The sequence below is a fragment of the Mixophyes fleayi genome, chromosome 4 (assembly GCF_038048845.1).
Source record: "Mixophyes fleayi isolate aMixFle1 chromosome 4, aMixFle1.hap1, whole genome shotgun sequence".
In the NCBI taxonomy this organism is placed as follows: domain Eukaryota; kingdom Metazoa; phylum Chordata; class Amphibia; order Anura; family Limnodynastidae; genus Mixophyes; species Mixophyes fleayi.
The window spans coordinates 74,623,755-74,643,819 of record NC_134405.1 but is presented as its reverse complement, the minus strand read 5'-3'; the positions used below and the strand labels follow the sequence as shown (position 1 = coordinate 74,643,819).

The window sequence follows — 20,065 nt, the reverse complement described above, 5'->3', positions numbered from 1 at the left end:
ATTACAGTATGGTCCTAATATGTTTGCATCAAGAAATAAGTGTCATTTTTGTAAAGAAATGGAAAAAAACCTGCGGCACTATCGCGCAGACTGTGTTCCCATGGACAAGCGAAGGTAGTGCTGTCAATGTAATTAGCATGACTGGCATTTAGAGTTGGTCAGAAAGGAGGATAATTAACCCTCGAGGTTCTACAAGCACATATTACCCAGCGATATTCCCTGTGCCAGGGTCAGTCCTGTTCCCAAGAGACTTGTGTCTCTGCAAGAGGCCTGTGCTAACAAAGAGACCAGCAATTTTCGCTCACTCTGGGCAGAGGATGTAAACCTCAGAGAGCCTGAACAGGGAAGCAGCATGCTTCCTGTGACTTAATTAGCTTGCCAAGATAACGACCTTTGCCACATCAGGAGCACGTTTAACCCGACCACCTCTGGGAATTTGTGATTAGTGTACCAGACATTACCCAAGTGGCTGTTCTGTCTTAGACCAGCGCTGACGACACACAAAATTGCATTTAAGAAAGTGGTTTTCAGATTGTGTTGCTGTGTGTGCGCTTTTAGACCGTGTGAAGTTCTGACAGTTGGATATGTCACGCAGAAGTACAAGGGTTTAATGGCCAACCCTGATCACACACAAAGCATATACAAACGACTGCCACTGGTTTCACTATTTACAACTAATGTCTCTGACCTTTTACCTTCTTATGTCGGAAATTATTTGCCACATATCCTTTATGTGGCAAACAATTGTCTTTACACATTTAATGTAACTCTTATTTCTTTAGTATTTATGCTGTACAAATTCAGTAAATCCCTATGTAGAGTAACAGTTTTTGTTGTTTCCCGAAATTTACATTTTCTCTGTGTATACGTAATTTACAATTGTAACATATATACACGGCAAACAAACAGATCCCATTGCCCTGCAAGGAGGAACCAGTGTAAGTGATGGCAATGCAACAATTTTAAGCAGCCTATGCATATTTATGGACAGTTCCAGGCCCCTGTCACACAACGTTCTGTGCCTATCTGTGATTGCAGAGTTAGGATTAGTGTAGAGTCTTATTGTCAGTACACACTTTTCCCAATACTAGATGAAACAGGAATGCAGATTATTCTATTTTTGGGCAAGGATGGTGTCCATTTGTATTGTAAGCTTGTTTAATGTAGGGATTTATTATCCCAATTTTAAAAGTTATATAACTTTAGCATTGTTCGTAGCTGATGAGCTACAAGTATCTCATATTATAAGAAGTGTGTCACCATCCATTATGCAATATTGGCTTCCATACCCTTAGTCATGCATACATATCATCAGTTTTATATATGTATCTATGTCCTTACCTCTGTTCTCGTACATATGTCGCATACTTCCAGCTTATTTTGTTCCCATGTTAAATGTTTGTAAATGAAGTCACTGAGACCGATGTATAGAGTATTTATGTATAGTCTCTTAATCACTATTAGCTAAGAGGGGCTATACAATGCTATAGAGTATTGCATACTCTCTCGGAATTTCCGGGAGGCTCCTAATTTTCGGGGAGTCCTTCCGGAGTCTCGGATGATTAGGCATCCTCCAGGATCGTCATGGGTACGGAGTTTAATGACATGATCGCGCCGTTAAGCACTGCCCCCGGCTTGTAATGTCGTGACTTTCTGCATTTTATAGCAGGGGTTAGGCCAAAAAGATGTGGTTATGCCCACCTCCCTCCCTGAGCTCCTGGATGCCAAATAGAAAAGATTGGCAAATATGCTATAAAGTCATAATCTGTTGTATATCGAAAGCCCCACCCCCACTGGCATTAAGTTTGTGTGGTGTACTATGATGTTTAACACTAGTACTAAATACACATGCTGACATCGGTGATCAATTAATACATTTAATCTAAATATTCCTATAATTTCACTTATTTGGCAGTTTAGATTGAACAGCTCTTCTCTGAAGAAAAATAAACCTTACTGGACCCCGTTTACACTGCGCAGTATGGCAAAGAAGCGGTTTCAAATCCTCTTTGATGACATCACACCAGTGCGCCTAGATTCCCACCCAAACTGGCTGCGTTTGCAGAGCAGAAACCTTGGCACTGTTTCATGGTAAGAGTTTGAAGGAGTGATTGGATTCTGTGCAAAGTTTTGTGGACCACTACAAACATGCAGAAGTGTCTCCAAGGACTACAAAGTAGGGGTGCTCCTTGTAGTGCATGGGGCAGTTCATATAAGCAGTAATAAGATAGTATGACAATAACAATTCTTTAATATAATAATAGGCATTAGTACAAAAATAAAGCCATTTGCTGTGCGCACCGTAAACCACCTTCTGCTTAGTTTTGCAACTCATTAAAAATAATGCAGAAAATCAGGAGAGGAGAGGTTAATAATGAAGCCTCTTGTTGTGGAGACAGGAGGAGAGCATTGTGCATAGGCATACAGAAGCTATTTCAGGCAATTCACTTCATGAGACAGTGTGACAGCTGCCAGACGCGTAGTGACTTTACTCTATAGTGTAAATGACATTATTCTTATTGCAGTAATACTGCTCCCACCATTGTCTTAGTAGGGCGGGGAGCAGAACTATTGCAGCATTGCTTACCTGGTCCGAATAAAAACGGAATGTAGGACCCTTAAAGCGCACCCAGCACCTAAACACAGGGGAGGCAGACATTTTTCCTACCGAACCAATATTAGATGCTGTTGATTCATTAATAACCAGTGACATCACTGAGGCTTAAGGCACTTCTTGCAGCAGGGGAAATTATTATGCTATTATGGGGACAGTGTGGATTCAGTATTTTACCTGCTATACGAAGAAATAATTAATAAAATTATTTGTGGCTTGACAGAAGCCTTCTACATATTTTGGAACTTGTGCGATGATATTTGGTTCTGCTATTCTCCAATCACTTTGCAATTTCAATAACATTAGCAACATTATATGTCAGGGGAAACCATCCACTTAGGCAACTTGTTTACCCTTCTCTTAATTTTAGCTCTCTTCTCTAAAACTGGAGACAATACATATAATTTGTCTGCCTGATGCATGTAACGGTCTTCAACTGGTTCATTTACTGCCAAATCATACCATTTAGCTTAGGGTTAATTTATGAATTTTAGTGGGCGAGTGCCGGACCCCATTGAAGGATGGGCCTGTGTACACTGCATACCCTGTACACAACTGAATTAGGTTCTGGGCAATGATCGTTTTGGATTTATAAAGTAAGAATATAAAGAACTCTTTAACAGACCCCAACCTAAGGCCTGATTCATTAAAGATCTTAACTTGAGAAACTTCTTATTTCAGTTTCCCGGACAAAACCATGTTACAAGGGGTGCAAATTAGTATTCTGTTTTGCACATAAGTTAAATACTGCCTGTTTTTTCATGTGGCACACAAATACTTGATAGCTTATTTGTACACTGACATTTAAAGTTGATATTTGTGTGCTACATGAAAAAACAGTCAGTATTTAACTTATGTGCAAAACAAAATACTAATTTGCACCCCTCGCATTGTAACATGGTTTTGTCCAGGAGACTGAAATAAGATACTTCTTCATTTAAGATCCTTAATGAATCAGGCCCTAGAGTGTATCTCTGTAAGGGGGATGCTGGCAATATGTATAAGAGGGGAATTGCAGTCACTTCTGGTTGGTACCAAATGTCCAAAGAATGGAAAATTAAAAAATATTACTCATTAGAAGCATCACTTTCCTTCATAATGAGTGGTTCAACCTTCTCTGTGAACAGGTTTCAAGTGTGTACAGTATTAAATTAAAAAGGTTATTGTGATGGGGAAATGAGGAATCTCAAGTATGAGAACATAATAAGAAGGAGTAAGCAGCTTTGATTTCCCGTAATCGCCAAACACATCAATGATTAAAGGACTTTGCTAAAAAAGTAGGTTAATCAAAAGTGAGCCACATTTGTGAGCAGCGGCCAGTGTTTTGGCATCTCCGCAGAGCAGGAACAATAGAGCAAAGTGTGCCCGCTTCTCCATCTAGAGCGAAGATAAGAAGTGCCATGATTTGTCATATTAGGAGGAATTACTGCAATAAGCATAAAAGCAGATCACAGCCATCCGCAGCCTTTGATTGCAGATCCAAGTCTCAGTCATGCCGAAGTCTAACTTCAGGCCCTCGTGGTGCTCTCTCAATAGCTGAGCCACCACTTAGCCCGACAAAATAAAAAAAAAAGAGAAAACAACGCTTGTGGGTTTTACCACTGCACGTTAAAAGGAAGGATTATATCGTGGTACGAGCCGCAGACAAATCAAAGGGGAGCAGGGAATTCAGAGCAGATGAACCTACTGATAAAATATTTGCTTTTGAAAAGAAATGAGGTCCCTTGTTTCTAAGACTCTGCACTTCAAACACATATGAGTGCTTTAGGATAGACTCCTAAGGAGTATCAGCGCTTCTTCCTTCTCCCCCCTAATCAGTCTACCGACACGACATGTAATGATTATATCAGTTCTCAGAGCTCTGCTGCAAAGAGGTCAAAGTTTGAGTAATGCTGTAGATCAAAAGAAGATTCATATTAATGGAAAATTACATTATTACAGCCCATAAATAAATACTCAAGGTCAGATATACTAACATTTGTCAGCGTGCCTGCTGTATGCTCCTATACAAATGAGCCTAGCCGCTCTGCCAAATTCTATTTTCACAGCTTTTCCCAGCTCCTGCACTGCATCTCTGCTGCATATATTTCAAGTTTCACCCACAACTCTTCCCTCGCCCACTGCTTCGAGAGTCCACTCCATCTGTCTGTGTTTGCTGCATTAATCCCCTTCTCTGGTGAACCGAAAAACACTGTGGCCTCAATGCAGGATTGTTGGATGCTGTTAATACATGGCTAACAATGCATCCATATCTATGCACATGTCAAGCTGTGAGTAATGGCTTGTACAGTATGGGACAGGGGGCCAGAATGAAGAATAGATTGGGGAGGGGGGGTTACCTTTTGACTTTGTTCCAAAGCAAATAAAGTAAACAAACTTTGTCCATATTTAAGCAATATTTAGAGCTTTGTACCCCTTCTCCTTTGTGGTTGTGAGAGAACTAATATATAAGTATACCTGTTGCCTGCACACAGACCAGGCAGCCATTGTATGCTCTTAAATGATGTTTCTAAGATTGTATCTGAGCGCTCTGAACCAGTGACATCAATGAGGCACCAGCAGAAAGTGTTTTTGTTAACTATAAAACTTTTAAAATCTCCCCTCTAGGAGGTCCTTGACAAGAGGTCAAGAGGCAAGTGCAGGAAGGGTTGAGGGGTGGTGTGGTGCAGAAACTCTAGCCATTTGGTATCCACCACCCCCCATGGTGAAAAGTTGGATGTGGAGTCAAAATTACGTGAATCACTTTACTGAGGCCCCAGTCCCTCCCACGGGGGTCCGGGAGAGTAGGCAAGTATGCTAGAAAACGCATGTGAACTATATTTTTTAATATGTTTTATTACGTTAAAAACTTTCTTTGAAAAAGATTTAAAAGAAATATAAATTTTTTTTTTTACTAGTAATAACAGTAGAAGATTCCCTGATAATATTATAGTTACGTCTTTGCCTACTAGTAACATTCACAAATATACATATAAAATGTATACAATTTGTTTTCCAGCAAAAAAAATCTGTACTGCGTTTTTCTATACAAAGCAGAAAAGAGATGGAACATAGTGAACATTTCAGAGTAAACAACAATCAAGACAAAAAAGTTAATGCTCCTTATTCACCCAAGCCAAACCCCCATCTTCCCAACAATGTTTGCTGATGCCATTCTACCAAATGGTTCAGCCATACACCTTTCAGAAACATTGGGATTGCTTGTATTAAACAGACAGAGTTTGGCATGCCTGGGGGCTGATACGTTCATATACGTTTCGTGTATGAGCTAACACTCATGTAAAAGTATGGTTTACCTTTAATAAATGTCATGTATTCATTCAAAGTAAGCAAGGTGAGGTATTTGTGATCTTTAAATTAAGTATATAGACAGTTAGGGTAACAGCAAACAGTTTTTGATTTTATTTCTTAGCAGAAAACATCTTGCATAAGAATTGATGAATGTGAGAAGGCAATTACATGCCCAGGCAGTGAAAATACTCTAAAATAAGATGTCACCATTTCAGACCAGAATAGCCACGTTTAGTGCTATTATTAATTATATGATCTGAAATGTACTCTGAATGCATAAGGTAAATCTACAGACTTCTATATCTTTAGAATCTAGAATAGCATCAAAACAAAAAAATGCTAAAACAAATACATAATCAAATCATGTCAGGTTTTGCAGGAGCAACAAAAGACAGACTGCGTGTGTCCCCTGTGTGTCTTGATGCTTTGGAATAATATGAATCTTGTTGGGAAAATTCTCTGAGCGAACACATTCATCATTTTAAATCACGGAGCCTTGGAGGTAAGTGTGAGATCTTCCAAATGTGTCAATCTAGCACAGTAATGCACAAACCACTCCAGTAACTAGATTTACACAGTGACTAAACTCCATGCCAGCCTCTGCCTACGCTACAGAACATCTAGATATTGCCTTCAGTCTCTCATTTATCCTTTATTTCCTTTTTCCATTGTAGGTCCCTTAACACTGTGCACCTCACTTTTCTAGTCTTAAATCCCATCACCTATAGTAAAATTTCAGAGATGCCAACAGACCGCACGGGGGGGGGACTGGCAGATACAAATCCGACTTGAATTCTGCAGTCAGTTTGAAATGCATGAGGCATACTAATCAGTAGGAAGAGCACATAGACTCTGAAAGTTACATTTAAATGTCCAGTATTTATTACCAGTTCTACTGCAACCTTAAAGTAAAAAACATTAACACAAGCAGCGCGTATATAACCCAAGAGATCTTCTCTGCAGATGAGAACATTTACCCGTGCCGGCAATATCAGAGTTGCTGCCTCTGACACTTTTTTTTTTCCCACCGAGGAAAATATTATATCTTCAGGTAGAGAGGAATTAGTACAATATTGTTTTTTTTGCAGGGATTGCGGCCATCTCCTATGGCTGCGCAGTTTGGATTGGTTAGTAAAGATTGGTTTTCTTTATTACACCGACATGATGAATTGTCTAACAGTATCAGTAATGACATAATACACCAAGATATCGGAAACACTTTTTGTAAATAATACATCTCAATAAGAGGAAGCATTTAGATATAAAGGGCCTGATTCATGACGGCCCGGAAAGCGAACATATTGTGCATTTCTCACAAAACGCACGTAATTCCGGCATATGCATATCCGTATTCAACTACCAGCGCATCTGAAGAAACATCTCTTGAAACTCTGCTCTGACAGACAATACGCTGCAGGATAGGTACAAAGTACTTGCCAACTTTACATTTTTGAGCTCTATAATCCCCATATGCACCAGCCCTCAGTTGATATGGTGACTAACAGACATACAGTCATGGCCAAAAGTTTTGAGAATGACAGAAATATTGGTTTTCACAAAGTTTGCTGCTTCACTGTTTTTAGACCTTTATGTCAGACGTTGCTATGGTTAGTGTCATAGGCTTTTATTGACAATTACATTAAGTTTATGCAAAGAGTTAATATTTGCAGTGTTGACCCTTCTTTTTGGAGACCACTGCAATTCGCCCTGGCATGCTGTCAATCAACTTCTGGGCCACATACTGACTGATGGCTGCCCATTCTTGCATAATCAGTGCTTGGAGTTTGTCAGAATTTGTGGGTTTCTGTTTGTCTACAAGCCTCTTGAAGGTTGACTACAAGTTCTCAATAGGATTAAGGTCTGGGGAGTTTCCTGACCATAGACTCAAAATGTTGATGTTTTGATCCCCAAGCCACTTAGTTATCACTTTTGCCTTATGGCAAGGTGCTTCATCATGCTGGAAGAGACATTGTTCATCACCAAACTGTTCTTGGATGGTTGGGAGAAGTTGCTTTTGGAGGAAGTTTTGGTACAATTCTTTATTCATGGCTGTGTTCTTAGGCAAAATTGCTTCCTCAGTAGAGCAGAACAAGTGTTCTGAAATGATAAGTAACTCTGTTGTCTTTGGCCATGGAGATAAAATAATTATAAATTGTAGCAGTGAGTAATTTGATTGAAAAAAATTACACTTTTTGCTACAATAAAAGGAAGATTGATAAATTGAGTCCTACGAGAGAGACTGCTCAGTTTTAGAGGATAAGCTATTATATACACAATTACTCATCTTTATTTTCAATGCTTGATTGTATCTTTTTATCACCCACATAATAAAAAATAATGATTTTCTTGTGTTCAAGAGCTGCAGAAACCATAGTTTCCAGGGCGGTAGCCAGGAAGTATGGCACAAAGAGCAAAGCCAAAATTTGGTGAAAATCACCTATTGTGATATTTTAAAATGCATAGTGTTAATGTCTTTCGTTTCCTGCACCATATTACCCCTCAGATGTATGCGTGCTCCCAAAACTGAACTAAAATAAAACCACTGACACATTTATACTTGTGGCAAAAAGGTTGCAGTTGATTAACGATTTAATTATATTCCTGTTTTCTGGTGGCGGCGAGAGCAGGACAGTCAGCTAACAACTAATCTTTAAGCCAAATCACTGGGAGACAAATGCTCCACCACTGTACCAAGACTAAATCTTTACCATTGGCCGGTGCTAATTCTGGCATCAGCGTGACTGCTCCCCCTCTGGACTCAACATTGAACCTGTCCGTACAAAGCAGGCTAAGGGATCCTCCACACGAAGGGGGTGATGACGCGTGGCCAACTGCGCCTCCCCTGAACAGAAATAATGGTTGAACAACAACTCATCAAAATCCTAGAAGGGCGGAGGGGGGAAGGGAGTAATAGATGGATCCAGAACGCGAAAGACCCAGCCCACTCAGGAGGTATGATTTATACAGAAATAGACCACCTCCCCTGGAAAACTGTTGGCTGGTTATGGATGGAAAACTTTAACTATCCTTTGTGTGGCAGATGCCATGTACCAGGGCCCATGGATATAAAGGGGGCGACAGATGCAGAAGGGCAGGGGCCCGGTTTCCTCCTCCTCACCTTCCTGCACTGGGGCCCACAGCTCATTAATTGTGCCTCTGTTTAACCCCTAATGGGTAAGTGCAACCACTCACATAAACAGATTAAGTGCCCTCAGCGTAAGGCCTCTCCTGTCATACTACGGACTCGGAGTGGTAAGGGTTAGCATACCGCTTCACTGAGCAGGTCATAGGATCTTTGTTATATAGGCTTCCCAATGCTTTCTGCGAGACACAGCGAATCTTACCTCCGCATTGTGTGTATAATATATATATATATATATATATATATATATATAATTACACCAAAAGAGATAGAGGCAAAGGGCCTGATTCTGAGTGAGACATACAATTGTATGTGTTGTGAATCGTTGTGCTTTTTCGCACTGTGCGTGCTCATAAAATGAACGTATACAACTGCAGCTATTCAGACCTGCAACTTTTTGCCACGTGACTCCTTACACATGAATAGGCAATGTATATTAAGGGTTGTTGTTGCAGATGTGACTAATAAAGTTTTTTTTATCTGCATATGGTTGGGGCAGGGGTAACTAGTGGATGATTTGTAGACGTCATAGATTAAGATTTGCTAAGCGTATTGTACCAAAGGTTTTCAAAAAAATATTTTTATTTTCTACGCATTTTGAGAAGTTGTTCCTGCTGTATTAATTATGTTACTCAAGTTTAAATGATGCCCCATAGCAATCGCGTTTGCAACATATAAGGAGAGTAAAGCATAAAAAAGGAGTAACTTTGTATCTGGGCAAAACCATGTTGCATTGGGGGGAGAGGTAAATGTAAAATGTGGGGACAGATTTATAGTTGGGGTTGAGCATGTTCTAGATCAACTTTAAATTTCAGTGTACAAATAAAGCTATTTCGTATTTGTGTGCTAAAGGAAAAAACAGCCAGTATTTAACTGATGTGCAAAATAATAAACTAATTTGCACCCCTTGCATTGATTAGCATGGTTTGTCCCAGAGAACATCTACTCCTTTTTTGCCTTACCTTCATTAATGACTCAGGCCCAAAATGTTTTTGCAGAAGTTCACATGCATTTTAATCTCTGAACATACGCATACACTTGCATGCAACTTTTTCAATCAAAAGTTACGTTTACGCTAATGTTCCACTGAATTAGGCCTCAAGTCTCTCTGTCTTTCAGCTGATGTGATGTGAGTGCTATGGCAGCCTCTGGAACAATACAGTATGTCACAATCAATGAATAGGGTCCTGGATGAAAACAGCTGTCAGTGTCAACCTCAGGAAATCCTGTCACAAGTGGCCTGTGGAACCCTCAATACCACAGGGCCCGAGGCCGTAGCCTAGACTGCCTACCACTTACACCACTGTTGTGTCCAGCCATTAAAGACAACCGCATCAAAGAAAGTTTGTCTCTCAGGCCCTGATGCGGAGCTGGATAAATTTATATTGTGCATGACCACACAAAAAATCTCTATGCATATGTGTTTATGCAGATTTGTTCACTTCTGAGTCTAACATAGACTGAGTTCAGCAAGAGCATGTTTGTGGAATTGCGAGCAGACGCACACACGCACTTAGATGCATATATACGTCTGTTAGTAGCCATCTCAACTGAGGGCTGGTGCAAATACACACTGATGAGGATTACGGTTGCCAGCACTAGCTAGCTCCTTCTGATTGGACGACTGCAAATCCCCTCTCAAGCTGACAAATGCTTTCTTCATTATAAATAAATATATATATATATATATATAGATATATATATATATATACATGATTTTGTGTGCATATTATAAAATTAATTGTTGCTACTTTAATTTCTACACGAGAAAGAATATTAGCTCTGCTGTATTATGGAAGGATTATGATATATAGGCTACAGGTGCAGAGCTGTTTCCATATCGCACTGCATACGACTCAGCACATGGGCGTCAAAACACTGGGCCTGAATCTTCAAGGAGAGCAAAGCATAAAAAAGGAGCAACTTTGCACCTGGGCAAAACCATGTTGCACTGGAGGGGGAGGCAAATTTAAAATGTGGGAACAGATTTATAGTTGGGGTAGGGCATGTCCTAGATTAACTTTAAATATCAGTGTAAAATAAAGCTAGCAAATATTTATTTGCTATATGAAAAAACAGGCAGTATTTAACGTATGTGCAAAATAATAAACTTATTTGCACCTCTGGCATTGTAACATGGTTTGTCCCGGAGAACATTTGCTCCTTTTTTGCCTTACTTTCTTAATTACTAAGGCCCACTATTTTTGCAAGCTGCGTTTTAGAGATTAAATTTTGGACACGTGCAATCAACTCAATATCGGCCCCTCACCGTCTTTCAGGTAATATAGTACAAGGTAGCCTTATAAGAGTTAAAAGAAAAGGCAATTTATGTCAGCTTAGGAAAGCCACTGCTTGTCAAATGAAGAGGAATAAAAATACATCTCTCATATGAGTCCCATTTGCATAATTAGTCATCCTCCAATTAGCAGTACCTCTTGAGATTCACGTTTTCATCTTTGTCTCCGATTTCTATTTAGGGACACATTTGTGCAAGTGGACCATCACTCATTTGAACCCTGGCATCTAGCTGGTCTTGGCTGGTTAACATTTCCTGTGCTTTCATTTCTTTCAATAACAAAATCTAACTTGCAGGAGTGAATATGGGTTTCTGACTTTGATCTATCCCTTAATTTGGTGAACAATGCTTTTATCAGCTCTATAAATCAGTGGGGCTATCGTCATCAGGATACTTGGTATTATTTTGAGTTAAGTAGCATGTTACTGGTTCCTCTCATTAACTTTAATGCTACAAGTAATGGGTAATAAGCAGTACTGAAGAGCAGATGGGAGATTTCAAGGGTTAATCATTAAGCAAACCAACCTGATGATTGGGTATATAATTGGTGAATTCAGAAGAGATAATGCCCAGAGTCCTGGACAATTATAGATTAAAAATATGAAAACTGGGTTGAAAACCACTTTATGGAACAACCAATTTTACTACTCTAAAGGGAGTTATCACTTGTAAGGTGGGGCTTTAGTGAATTGTCAGGAAGCTTTGCTGGGACCAAGTCATAACCTAAACTAGACACTCCGGCACTCTGAATTCACCTGGTAGTTCTGTCAGGAGGATGCATGTTTTGGGGACAGGGACAGGAAAATATGTCACTATAACCACATATTTTTTTTAATTTATTTCTTTACTTTAGGTGAACAATTTGTTGCCCTACCCAAATTAGTAATTTCCACAAAATTCTATGTATTTGAGATTAAAATGATCTAGAAGCACTAAGTAAAATAGGGCCTATAAACTATTTATCCCCAATGAGTGGCAGATTAAAAATTAGTTTGTATATTTCTGTATTTCCCAAATACTGTATACATGTACTCTATTAGCCACGTGCACCATTTAAGTTAGTTATACATTGATTTAAATATACATTGTATCACATATTTTCTACACTTTCTTATACTAATGTAATTTTTCTGATTCAGGAGTAGGTAGACAATACCTGTAGTTCTTTTAACACAATGCTTCCTTGACAGTATTGAGCACTGCAATTTCAACTGCAATCAAAGAAGGAAGGAGATATCAAGTAATCCCTTTTATTTTGGGGAACAGCTTCATAAAACTTAATTTTTCTAATATCTAACATATTTAATACACAGCTAACACAAGACAACAACCCTCTGACCAACATTGCAACACACACAGCCCACTCAATACATTTACCTTTGCATTCTAACTGGTCCATTGTGCAATATGATGTAGCACATGCCCTTGTGTTTCAAACTCAAATTGTCCTATAGATTGTAAGCTTGCGAGCAGGGTTCTCTTACCTCTCTGTCTGCATGTATTACCCAGTATTGTCTTATTAATGTTTTTTCCCAATTGTAAAGCGCTACGGAATTTGCTGGCGCTATATAAATCAATGTTGATGATGATGAATATTATAGTGTTCAGAAGGTGATGCGTGTACAACCTTCCAGTTTTTCCAAGTGATGGAGTTGTTACCATTGCTATCTATGACTTTCACTTAAGTGAGCTAGATCTATATTAATAAGGTGCCTGCCTTGACTACCTATATGTCACATGAGAAAACGTATTCACTTCACATAATCACATAGGTTTAACTCTCTAGTTAAGAAAAAATAAACTTTCCAAGTATAACAGTGTTTTTTAAAAAAAAAAAAAAAAAAATCTGGAAACGTAGGTTGCCAATTATTGGGTGAAGTACAGAACATAATCATTTCTATGTCCTAGTGTCCAGTCTCAATTTTTTTTACAGTGCTGAACAAGTATTTCATTGCTCTCTTGTCAGCAAGAAGCTCTGTTAGCTGTTAATGGCTTGAATGGTTGAGTTAATGAGGTGCAGTTGATTGCATATTTGATATTCAGGAGACACATTCATTAGCTGTCTTACTGTATATTGCAGTTCATATGGCTTAATTTGAATACAGAGGAAGGTTCGGATTGGAAAAGAGGAGGCCTACTGAGGGCGTCTTGTCATTAGGGACATTTCCAGCATATTCAGAGTTGTTACAGATTAATAAAAAGCTAGTTAGTTTTTAGCATGAAGTGTACAGACTCAAAGACTCCTTGCACTAGAAAAGTCAAATCAAGAAGTGGAGTAGGGGAGAAGTGATTGTCTTAGCAGTCACTTTGAAACGCTTTCCCGTTGCCTTTCTTTTACACAATATATGGTTTGACATTTATGTTTTAATCATGTAATCAACTGGTTATATCAGGCGAAGAAGCTTGGAGATAAATTACAGAATAAAAGTTGTTCTTTTATGACATATCATTTACAGATGTCTATGTAAAAATGTCTGCACTTAAATATGGATGAACAGACTTATACACTCCAGCTATTGCTGAGCACCATTATAATAACACGCTGGATGTATGAACTTCATTTCATATAGCAATAACTAACACCACAATCTTCCCGCATCAGTTTGACAGAAGCATCATTACTCTGTGCTGCAAGAGGACTCTGTTCCTTCAGATTTATAGCTCCATGTTGTCTCCTTGGACATTGTTCATTATGTTTACTAACTTTCAACCTATAACCTTAATACAGAATGACCCTACCACTGACACAGGCAACCCTGCCCTCACTAAGAATCACATGAGTGGACAAATCATTGCCTCCAACAAAAGCAGCACACTCATCTTCTGAAATATTATGTGATGCTGTGAGCATTTCAATGTTCTAACTGTTGTGCTGCTTCAGAATAAAGGTTACACCATTTAGGTTCTCGAACCATAAAAATATATACCTATTAATATGTATATATAGCATTGTATCTACCCAGATGAAAAAAATGTCACCATCAAGATGTAAGCCTGAGAGATGTGTGTAAACCACACAGAACGTTCTTGGAAGACGTGTCAAAGTCCACGCAATCAAAGATCCTTTAAAATGTACCCTCCCAGATGTAATGCGACAAGGCTTATGTAGATCCACAGCATTTCAAAAGTATCTCCATGACAGTCTGATGTTCAAATCATCTCCACCAGTCACAATTTTTTTATCATCTAAGCGAAAAGAAGAGTTTACTAAAAGTAGAAATGTAGCTCACAAGAACTTGGTGACTTCCCAAAAAGCCTCAGTATTTATCTTGTATGGTCATTTTTGATGCTCTTGGGATGATGTGCTGTCTTTTATCATTTTAAAGGACAGAAAATAATTTATTCTGGCCAAGCTCTGGCATACAAAAGTTTGGTCATATTTACTGCATAATTTATTTAATTTGTTCTTATTTATTTCTAACAGTTCTGGAGTAGGTAAAAGGGGAGGCAGGATCTTGGTTGTACCCAAATTAAGTGTGTTACCATTAAAGCAAAAGACAATCAAAGAAGACGGGCTTGTTCATTAGTGAATCAAACGGTTTTCCATTGAGCCGCTGATATTGGCAGAGGTATTGATTATAGATGCTCAGGCTCAGTTCCTCAAGAACCGAACACACCCGAACTTAGGGGATCCGAGTACTGTCGCGTGTCCTCGGAATTGAAAACGAGGCAGAACGTCATTGTGAGACCTCCATTTTTCATTTCTGCCACTGCTGTGTGCCAATGTGTCCTAGATGTGCTAGGAACTGCTGTGTTTGAGTCATTGCTCTGTCGCTTACCATCCAGCCAGGTCGCTGCAGTATTTGTCCGAAAGTGTATGACAATAATATTGTGACCTGTGAGGTGGTCAAAATTGACTGCAAATGACTTGAAATTAGTGTTATTGAGGTTAATAATAATGTAGGAACAAAAATAAAAAGTCTATATTTCCCTTTTATTTCCATGAACCTCTGGAAACAATTTATTTCCAGAAGTTTATAAATTCCTATTAACATTAGAGTGTTATCTGCATTAGTCCTATTTTTTTTTTTTTTGCATTACTTACATTAGTGCAAATTAGAATATAGTCCAGTTTTCCTAAGATAACCCTATTATTTTGCTTTTTTCTTTACCAAACATCAGGTCTGTTTTTTTTAACTAGCTTAAAAACAAGTTGCTCACTTCAGCACACTGCTCTTTTAAATGATTCCATTTTTAAAAATAACAAAAAAATCATGATATTTTTTAAATATTTACTGCTCTGTAAGCTAATACAGCAATCTGTAGGATGAACAACAGTTTCATATACCACTTCTGTGCATGTGGTTTAAACTACTTCTACAAGCTGTGTAGGGAAGGGAGGACAACACCTTGCAGCTCACTGTACTTGCTTCCGCCTGTAACTTTTCCACTTAGTTTACACTAAATATATGGTGGTATATTCACTAAAGGGCACATATGAAAATGTGGAGATGTTGCCTATAACAACCAATGAGATTCTAGTTATCTTTTATTTAGTACATTTTACAAAATGACAGCTAGAATCTGATTGGTTGCTATAGGCAACATCTCCACATTTCCAAACCAGCAGTTTAGTAAATATACCCCCTGGACTTTGCACAAGAGGGAAAACGAAATGGGCTGAAGCACACTTTGAAATTAAATATGCAGAATATGCTGCAAGCTAATTGTCATAAACATCAAGCAGCCTTAATATATTTTCTAATTTATATTAAAAAGACATAAAATAATGTACATTGTGTCTCTGTAGCTGCTGTAAAACTACAACCTCTGTTCAGATAGAAAGTCAAGGCTGCCTAAGTCTGCATTAAAATATGAAGCTTGATATTTATATGTATTATTTGTAATACATTTTGCCACGCTGCTCCTCCTAGCATTAGGAATGTCATTATTGTGCTACAAAAAAAAAAGGTGCAATACCAGAAAGCACAATATTACTGATATACATAAATGTGCAGAAAGCTGGGTTAAAATGCTCATTTTGATGTACAGACCCCTTTTAGTTTGATAGAAAACAAATAACAGAGCAGCTACATCTGAGTTTTTATTAATGCATAGCATTATTATCAGCAATAATGACAGCGTTGAACCACAGCGGTGATAACACTACAAGCCCGTGCATTAGAGAAAAGATGAGTTTTCAGATGAAAAGAAAGATTGTATTCAATCCGAGCGCAGAAAAAAAATCCAATTCTACATTACCTCTGATTTTGATAATTCGTCACCCTATCTGAAGCAAAGTGCATTTCCATTATGTACAAATAGAAATCCAGTTACTGCTGCCTAGAACCCATCTAAATAACTGAATAAACATAAAGCACACTCCACCTCGCGGTTTCCGTGCATGCTGTTTACTGCTCTACATGTAAGGTTCCATGAGAGGTCCTGTTTGCTTTCAGGATTATTTACTGAGCCTATCAACCAATACCAGTGACTTTCCATTCATTGCTTCATTCCCAACAGCAGACAACAAGCTCTTTCCAGCTGCTACTAAACTACATTCTCCGAGATGTCCAGCCATAGGAGATGTAGCCCAGTAACAGCTGTAGTGTAGAAAATCAGCCATCCCTGCCCAGGTTTGCAAATATATAATAAGCTTGTGTTATGTTAATGAATTATGTTATGAATAAATGACACTGGAATGAATCAGCCATTGATTGATGACATTTCATGCTACAGAACAAGTCTTTTCCAAAAGATACAAAGATCTGTTGATATAAACTTTTAGTTCACCTTTTTGCTTCACTATTTCACTCTGTATTTGTAAACTAGCATTTTGTGGAATTTTTAACCTATGAATAGAGCTGAGATGATGTTGGTCAAATCAATCGGCTGTGTGGTGTGGTGGGGTATTTGTTTTTGTTAATGTATATGGGTAGCAGAGGGTAGAGGCTCTGTCTCTCCACAATAGGATTACATTTTTACTGACACATATGAGGTGCCTGTATTCACGACTCTTCCTATACTTACAATGGCACAGATTTTTTACCATCCAGGCACAGTTGATGCAGATACGTGCTTTCTCACAATAAAAGAGCAGACCAGATGGATTGATAGGTTCATTTCTGCTGTAAAAGTCTGCATCCCTATGGTTAGAAGCACACAAATATGTATTTTTGCCACCAAGGGCATCATACGGCGTTCTCGTGGTCAGCAGGGCGTAGTGTTTTATTACCTGGCCCATTGGCATAATTACTGTCATAACAAACCATGTGGCTGCTCTGGTGCCCACCAGTGATGGGGCCTGTACATCCACTCCAGAAGCCCACCCCCCCCGCTCTGTTCAGCTCAGCTTGCACAGGGGTCTTCACTGGAAGAGCAGTGTGGGGGCTTCTGAAGCAAATCTCTGGGCCCCCTCCGCAGTATTAGTATAGTAGGAGATAGAGCATCCATGCTTGCGAACAATGTCAAATGTGGACAAATACTGGTTCTTTATCTGTACAAGTGCTCTAGTCTACATAGCGCTTGTCAAGGAGTGCAGACTTCTCCATGCTTGGTATTTGGAACTGCACTGGGAAAATCAATCCGCCTAATTTTGCAGGTTTGGGGAAACACCTGAAAATGAGCAGCAGAGTAGAAAGAGTCATGGTTCACCTCAGAGCCGGATTAACCTCAGGTCTAACTGGGCTACAGCCCAGGGTCCTCGGGCATCCAGAGGACCCTTGACAGAGCTCAACAGCATTAATGCTGCTGAGCCTGTCACTGTTGTCCTTCTGCGGCACTCAGTAATCTCCAGACTGAGAAGATCGCATGTGAGTGTCACGAGATCCCCTCAGTAAGGAGCTTACAGCGCTCCACAGAAGGACAACAGTGACCGGAGAAGGTAAGCACTTGGGGGGGGTGGCGGGCGGCTAACAGGGGTGGCTCACGGGGGGCGGCGGCGGGGAGCTAACGGGGTTGGGGTCTCGCGGGGAAATGAGGGTCCCCCTTAGCCCAGGGGCCTCCATTCCCTTAATCCGGCCCTGCTTCACCTCAGACCCTAACCTGATAACACTTTTTGTTTTTCTCCTAAACTACTGCTTGGGTTACCTTCATTAATGCCTGTGTGTGCTAACAAGGTATTTCATTTTTTTGTGTAAATGTGACAATTGTCCACCAAGTTCATTTTAAAGTGCACTCCTATTTCCTGGTCTTTGTAAAGACCTCAGGAAAATCAATCTGCACCTACATTTGTGGCCTTGTGGATACTTTACGAAATGGGCATGTTGGTGTCTCTGGTGTTTTAGAACACAGGACACATCTCCGGCATGTGTAACCAAGTGTGACCATGTGTGACCATGCCCCCTAACGAGACACAGACACGCCCCCTAACACTACTCAGACACTCCCCCTTTCAGAGCTGTCTCCGGATTTGGATATTCGCAATGTTGGGAGGTAAACAATAGGGATTTCAGCAAGATCAAGGGGATTTAATCTATACAGGTCCATAGAATGAGAGATACTATGAAAGAGGAGCGAGACAGGAAAAAATTGTACGGCTTTCCTGTAAACATATTTTCAAAGCATTTAATGGTCTGACTGTCACATTATTTAAAACAGGGAAAATTCACATTAGGCCTCTTCGTCCTCCATTCCAAATGAAGTTATAGTTCTTTTTGCAAGTTACGAATTCCAGGCTGCAAAATATTTATGTAAACAGGTTATGTATAGTAGATAAATCAGGGTAAGTACGGCCTTTCCTGTCTTTGCTCTCTTTTCAATTCTATGAGTGTTGGAGACACTGCTCTGCCATGCTGTGGGGTTAAGGTGATCATATTCTCTAGTGAGAACAAATCATACTGCACAGCATGCGCAGGTTTGTGTTGGTTGCTGCAGCTTAGACACTGCCTGGGGAGCGGCAATGCTGGTCTGATCTGTCCATGACATCCCAAAGACTGCAGAAGGTTTACTCTTCACATACAAAGGTCTATAATTGGAGTAATTAAAGGATTTGCTGTTCATTTTCTCCTTCTACAGAATAATAAATAAAGTCATAACAGAAACTGATAGAATGTCTGCCATGTCCATTCAGGGCCGGCATCGCAATTTCTTGTATTGAGAAAGACACTATATAGTAGTTCCCCTTATCAGTGGCACAAACAGCTCCACAGAAGACTAAGAAATCCTTTGAATAATAAATACTGCACATGAAAAGCTTAGCTGATAAAAAGAACAGATAATGAAAATGACTAATGTAAGATGACTGACTGCCTCTGGGTCAGTGAAAGCCTTTTAAGACTTAATTCTTTGACCTTCGGTGAGGATGACAACTGGTATAAACTATATTGTATGAATGGGACAATAGGTTGTGGCCTCCAATGGTTGGTCATCTTGATCCAGAATGCCCTTTAGTTTCTTTATGTGTCGAGCATGTGGAGATTACTAGCCAGAATAACTCTATAAGTTTGACATTTGTAGTATGTACACACACATGCACCTATTATAAATAAGCACACACTGTGCCATTTCTCCTACGCCCTTCATTGTAAAACAGTCATATTCTGTTCACTTACATTTTACATATCCCCACTTCTAAATTTCAACTTTGCTTGATCTCTCATCACAACAAAACAATGCAAAACTCCTCACATTATAAGTATATAGACATACAATGTGTGTCATACAGCAAGTAATGGCCATAAACGTTGTCCTTATCTTTATCTTGTATTAATATTTTTTGCTGCAAAAGAAAACATTGCTATCCCCCTTGTTCTGTAAAACTAGATGCACTGACTGTCTACTT

The 20,065-nt window shown here is 39.3% G+C and overlaps 1 protein-coding gene and 1 long non-coding RNA gene across 5 annotated transcripts in view; one reads left to right on the top strand and one right to left on the bottom strand.

The window, feature by feature from the left end:
- UNC5D (unc-5 netrin receptor D) overlaps positions 1-20,065 on the bottom strand; it is a 397,571-nt gene that overhangs the window by 173,558 nt on the left and 203,948 nt on the right. The gene's annotated exons all lie outside the window — the stretch shown is intronic.
- LOC142151632 (uncharacterized) overlaps positions 1-20,065 on the top strand; it is an 82,891-nt gene that overhangs the window by 6,262 nt on the left and 56,564 nt on the right. For 2 of the 3 annotated variants that reach the window (XR_012691220.1, XR_012691221.1), the window contains exons 2-3: positions 1,916-2,091; positions 6,276-6,407. This is a non-coding gene — a long non-coding RNA (uncharacterized LOC142151632). Of the gene's footprint in view, positions 1-1,915; positions 2,092-6,029; positions 6,187-6,275; positions 6,408-20,065 lie in introns of those variants that run through there. The other variant, XR_012691222.1, reaches the window with a different exon arrangement.